Source organism: Protobothrops mucrosquamatus, unplaced genomic scaffold (assembly GCF_001527695.2).
Source record: "Protobothrops mucrosquamatus isolate PMUCROS unplaced genomic scaffold, P.Mucros_1.0 scaffold1131, whole genome shotgun sequence".
In the NCBI taxonomy this organism is placed as follows: Eukaryota; Metazoa; Chordata; class Lepidosauria; order Squamata; family Viperidae; genus Protobothrops; species Protobothrops mucrosquamatus.
In genome coordinates this window covers 544,941-550,527 of record NW_015387349.1, presented here as the reverse complement: position 1 = coordinate 550,527, position 5,587 = coordinate 544,941, and the positions used below count along the sequence as shown (strand labels likewise).

Here is a 5,587-nt window from a genome sequence, read left to right as displayed (position 1 = left end):
AGAGAGAGAGAGAGAGAGAGAGAGAGAGAGAGAGAGACAGACAGACAGACAGACAGACAGACAGACAGACAGACAGACAGACAGACAGACAGACAGACAGACAGACAGACAGACAGACAGAGAGAGACAGAGACAGAGACAGAGACAGAGAGATATGTTGAGGACTACTTTTACCTTTCTATTATCCCAGGAGGGAAAGAAAGCACATTAACATTTATACAAAGGATCATTTAGTTTAACTAAGCTTGTATTCCTATATTTGAAAGACTGAGCACCCTTTGAAATTTGAAAATTCTCTGTTGAACACCTGATTTCCACAGCACTGTCATGCCTAGGGATATTTAGCTATGTAATAAGACTGTATTGCTATGATCCTTCTCATTTGTTCCACTACCTTCTCTTATTGGTATCATTATTATGATTATTATTACTTTGTTTTTTGCATGCACACTGAGAGCTTCTGCACCAGAGACAAATTCCTTGTGTGACTAATCATACTTGGCCAAATAAAGTATTCTATTCTATTCTATTCTATTCTATTCTATTCTATTCTATTCTATTCTATTCTATTCTATTCTATTCTACTCTACTCTACTCTACCCTACCCTACCCTACCCTACCCTACCCTACTCTACTCTACTCTACTCTACTCTACTCTACTCTACTCTACTCTACTCTACTCCACTCCACTCCACTCCACTCCACTCCACTCCACTCCACTCCCTTCTATATTGTCCTTATTCTCTGAATTCTTCTTTCTGTGATCAGTTTGTCAGAGCCTGAAGATTACCCGTCAATCTTTGTCAATCTCAACCATAGTTTCACCTTCTCACCCTATTGGCTGACCTCTTCACTGTGCCGGTTAGTAATATTGGCATGATAAGAACTGAGTGTGGAACTAAAGGGGCTATTGCAGTGTATTTCAAGGAAACCAGAAGTCCATTTTCAAGCTTAAGAAGACCACCTTGTTCATTCTTTGACCACATTTCATACTGGGGGGGAGGGGGCTGCTTCTGCATGCAGATGGTCAATGTCCTAGATTGTCAACGTCCTAGACTGTCAACGTCCTCACTCCCTTCCCCAAGGATTGCAGGGATTCCCTGCTTGAAACACCAACACCCCCCAAACACACACACACACACACACATTTTCCTGCTCCTGATTCCCACGCTTTGCAAGGTACTGGCAAATTCTTCCCGTGCAGGATTTCCCTTGTGTTGCTCTTGGCCTGTGTTGCTGCGCAACAGAGGCACCAATTGTTATTTCAGTCTCTGCTGTTTTCCTCTGCTTCCTTTTTCCTCAGCCAGGCTCCGGAGAAATAGTCTCCACAATCCTCCTGCTGCTACGGCTGTTTAGGAAATCAAAAGCTTTCTCTCCTCTCTCTTCTGTCCCTGTGTTCACCCAACATGCTGAACCAGGTTTTATCTTAACCAGTTTTGGGGGGGACATTGCATAAGGCCTTGAATTGTAAGCTACCCCAGGTTCATATAAGACACGACACTCCCAGAAACCTGCCTCCAGATTCCCTAAATAAGCTCTAAAGCAGGGGTCTTCAAACTTGGCCCTTGGATGACTTGTGAACTTCAACTCCCAGAATTCCTCAGCCAGCATGCCTGGCTGAGGAATTCTGGGAGTTGAAGTCCACAAGTCATCCAAGGGCCAAGTTTGGAAGACCCCTGGAGTCTAAAGCCGTGTTTTTTGACCTTGGCACCTTTAAGGCGGGTGGGACTTCAACTCCCAGAATTCCCCAGCCGGCTGGCCATCTTAAAGGTGCCAAGGTTGAAAAGCACAGCTTTAGAACGTTATGCAGATTCACTGCTGCCTCTTGAATGGACCTGCTTTCGTGGGTTGTGTGAACACAGCCTGTGTGAGGTGAGCCACTGTGAGCCACTGTGTGAGGTGAGCCACTCTTTCAATCAGGAGGCAGATGAAGTAAGCTTTGACTGTTCTTTCTTTCCAACTCCCCAATCAGCTGGGACTTGTTTTGGGTTGTTTTTTTTTTAAAAAAAAAACTCAGAATATTTTACGATAATTGCACAGCCTAGTAAAAGCCCTTTCTCCTCCTCTTCCCCAACTCATTTCCTCTAACTCCGCCCCCTTCTGTTAACTCATCCAAGGGTTGTTATAATAAACTTTCCACTTCTTTGCTCTTCATAACAGTCGCAGAGTGTCCTGAATTCCAGGAACATTTGTTATATTCCCATCCTGCATCTGAGCTGGGCTGCAGCTTCTCTTCGGAAGCAGAGACGAAACCGAGAAAATTAAGCCAAAAACTTCTAATGAGGACTTTTAAGTCAGGAAAATCGCTTTGATTTGTTGGTGAGTACAACGGTCTTTACATTTTGTTAAATAGCCCTAAACTGGAAAGCCCTGGAGGTGGTGCTTTGATTTTTAGAATAATAGTAAATCTTGATTTTTCACATTGGTCTGCTTCAAAGTTATTCCCTTTTGGCATCACAGCCCTTATTCCGTTTTAAGATTTAAGGTAAAAGATTGACGGTATTTTCCTAATGTTTGACTTTCTCTACCAGACTGTCATATGTAGGATGTCCAAGGCATTCTGCCATCCTTTCCTGCTTGCCTAAAGCAAGCCTGACTGTTTAATTTTCTCTAGACTCAATCAGAATAGAGCTGGAAGGGACCTTGGAGGTCTTCTATCTAGTCCAACCCCCTGCTCAAGCAGGAGACCCTATACCATTTTAGACAAGTGGCTGTCCAGTTTATTCTTAAAAGCCTCCAGTGATGGAGCACCCACAACTATTGACGGCCAGCTGTTCCACTGATTAATTGTCCTCACTGTTAGGAAGTTTCTCCTTAATTCCAGGTTGCTTCTCTCCTTGATTCATTTCCATCCATTGTTTCTTGTCTTGCCTTCTGGTGCTTTGGNGAGAGAGAGAGAGAGAGAGAGAGAGAGAGAGAGAGAGAGAGAGAGAGAGAGAGATGTTGAGGACTACTTTTACCTTCCTATCATCCCAGGAGGGAAAGAAAGCACATTAACATTTATACAAAGGATCATTTAGTTTAACTAAGCATGTATTCCTATATTTGAAAGACTGAGCACCCTTTGAAATTTGAAAATTCGCTGTTGAACACCTGATTTCCACAGCACTGTCATGCCTAGGGATATTTAGCTATGTAATAAGACTGTATTGCTAAGATCCTTCTCATTTGTTCCACTACCTTCTCTTATTGGTATCATTATTATGATTATTATTACTTTGTTTTTTGCATGTACACTGAGAGCTTCTGCACCAGAGACAAATTCCTTGTGTGACTAATCATACTTGGCCAAATAAAGTATTCTATTCTATTCTATTCTATTCTATTCTATTCTATTCTATTCTACTCTACTCTACTCTACTCTACTCTACTCTACTCTACTCTACTCTACTCTACTCTACTCTACTCTACTCTACTCTACTCTATTCTATTCTACTCTACTCTACTCTACTCTACTCTACTCTGTTCTACTCTACTCTACTCTACTCTACTCTACTCCATTCCATTCCACTCCACTCCACTCCACTCCACTCCCTTCTATATTGTCCTTATTCTCTGAATTCTTCTTTCTGTGATCAGTTTGTCAGAGCCTGAAGATTACCCATCCATCTTTGTCAATTTCAACCATAGTTTCACCTTCTCACCCTATTGGCTGACCTCTTCACTGTGCAGGTTAGTAATGTTGGCATGATAAGAACTGAGTGTGGAACTAAAGAGGGTATTGCAGTGTATTTCAAGGAAACCAGAAGTCCATTTTCAAGCTTAAGAAGACCACCTTTTTCATTCTTTGACCACATTTCATACCGGGGGAGGGGGCTGCTTCTGCATGCAGATGGTCAACGTCCTAGATTGTCAACGTCCTAGACTGTCAACGTCCTAGAGTTCCAACGTGCTTGGAACTCCTCACTCCCTTCCCCAAGGATTGCAGGGATTCCCTGCCTGAAACACCAACACCCCCAAACACACACACACACACACACATTTTCCTGCTCCTGATTCCCACGCTTTGCAAGGTGCTGGCAAATTCTTCCCGTGCAGGATTTCCCTTGTGTTGCTCTTGGCCTGCGTTGCTGCGCAACAGAGGCACCAATTGTTATTTCAGTCTCCGCTGTTTTCCTCTGTTTCCTTTTTCCTCAGCCAGGCTCCGGAGAAATAGTCTCCACAATCCTGCTGCTGCTACGGCTGTTTAGGAAATCAAAAGCTTTCTCTCCTCTCTCTTCTGTCCCTGTGTTCACCCAACATGCTGAACCGGGTTTTATCTTAACCAGTTTGGGGTGGGGGGGAGACATTGCATATGGCCTTGAATTGTAAGCTACCCCAGGGGACTGGGTTCATATAAGACACTACACACCCAGAAACCTGCCTCCAGATTCCCTAAATAAGCTCTAAAGCAGGGGTCTTCAAACTTGGCCCTTGGATGACTTGTGGACTTCAACTCCCAGAATTCCCCAGCCGGGTGGCCATCTTAAAGGTGCCAAGGTTGAAAAGCACAGCTTTAGAACGTTATGCAGATTCACTGCTGCCTCTTGAATGGACCTGCTTTCGTGGGTTGTGTGAACACAGCCTGTGTGAGGTGAGCCACTGTGAGCCACTGTGTGAGGTGAGCCACTCTTTCAATCAGGAGGCAGATGAAGTAAGCTTTGACTGTTCTTTCTTTCCAACTCCCCAATCAGCTGGGACTTGTTTTGGGTTGTTGTTTTTTTTTAAAAAAAACTCAGAATATTTTACGATAATTGCACAGCCTAGTAAAAGCCCTTTCTCCTCCTCTTCCCCAACTCATTTCCTCTAACTCCGCCCCCTTCTGTTAACTCATCCAAGGGTTGTTATAATAAACTTTCCACTTCTTTGCTCTTCATAACAGTCGCAGAGTGTCCTGAATTCCAGGAACGTTTGTTATATTCCCATCCTGCATCTGAGCTGGGCTGCAGCTTCTCTTTGGAAGCAGAGACGAAACCGAGAAAATTAAGCCAAAAACTTCTAATGAGGACTTTTAAGTCAGGAAAATCGCTTTGATTTGTTGGTGAGTACAACGGTCTTTACATTTTGTTAAATAGCCCTAAACTGGAAAGCCCTGGAGGTGGTGCTTTGATTTTTAGAATAATAGTAAATCTTGATTTTTCACATTGGTCTGCTTCAAAGTTATTCCCTCTTGGCATCACAGCCCTTATTCCGTTTTAAGATTTAAGGTAAAAGATTGACGGTATTTTCCTAATGTTTGACTTTCTCTACCAGACTGTCATATGTAGGATGTCCAAGGCATTCTGCCATCCTTTCCTACTTGCCTAAAGCAAGCCTGACTGTTTAATTTTCTCTAGACTCAATCAGAATAGAGCTGGAAGGGACCTTGGAGGTCTTCTATCTAGTCCAACCCCCTGCTCAAGCAGGATTCCCTATACCATTTTAGACAAGTGGCTGTCCAGTTTATTCTTAAAAGCCTCCAGTGATGGAGCACCCACAACTATTGACGGCCAGCTGTTCCACTGATTAATTGTCCTCACTGTTAGGAAGTTTCTCCTTAATTCCAGGTTGCTTCTCTCCTTGATTCATTTCCATCCATTGTTTCTTGTCTTGCCTTCTGGTGCTTTGG

The 5,587-nt window shown here is 43.4% G+C and overlaps 1 protein-coding gene across 1 annotated transcript in view; it reads left to right on the top strand.

The window, feature by feature from the left end:
* The first annotated feature begins 5,006 nt into the window (after positions 1-5,006).
* GJA4 (gap junction protein alpha 4) overlaps positions 5,007-5,587 on the top strand; it is a 7,727-nt gene continuing 7,146 nt past the window's right edge. The window contains exon 1 of the mRNA XM_015820451.1: positions 5,007-5,020. The gene's annotated coding sequence lies outside the window, so the exon portion shown is untranslated. The remainder of the gene's footprint in view (positions 5,021-5,587) is intronic.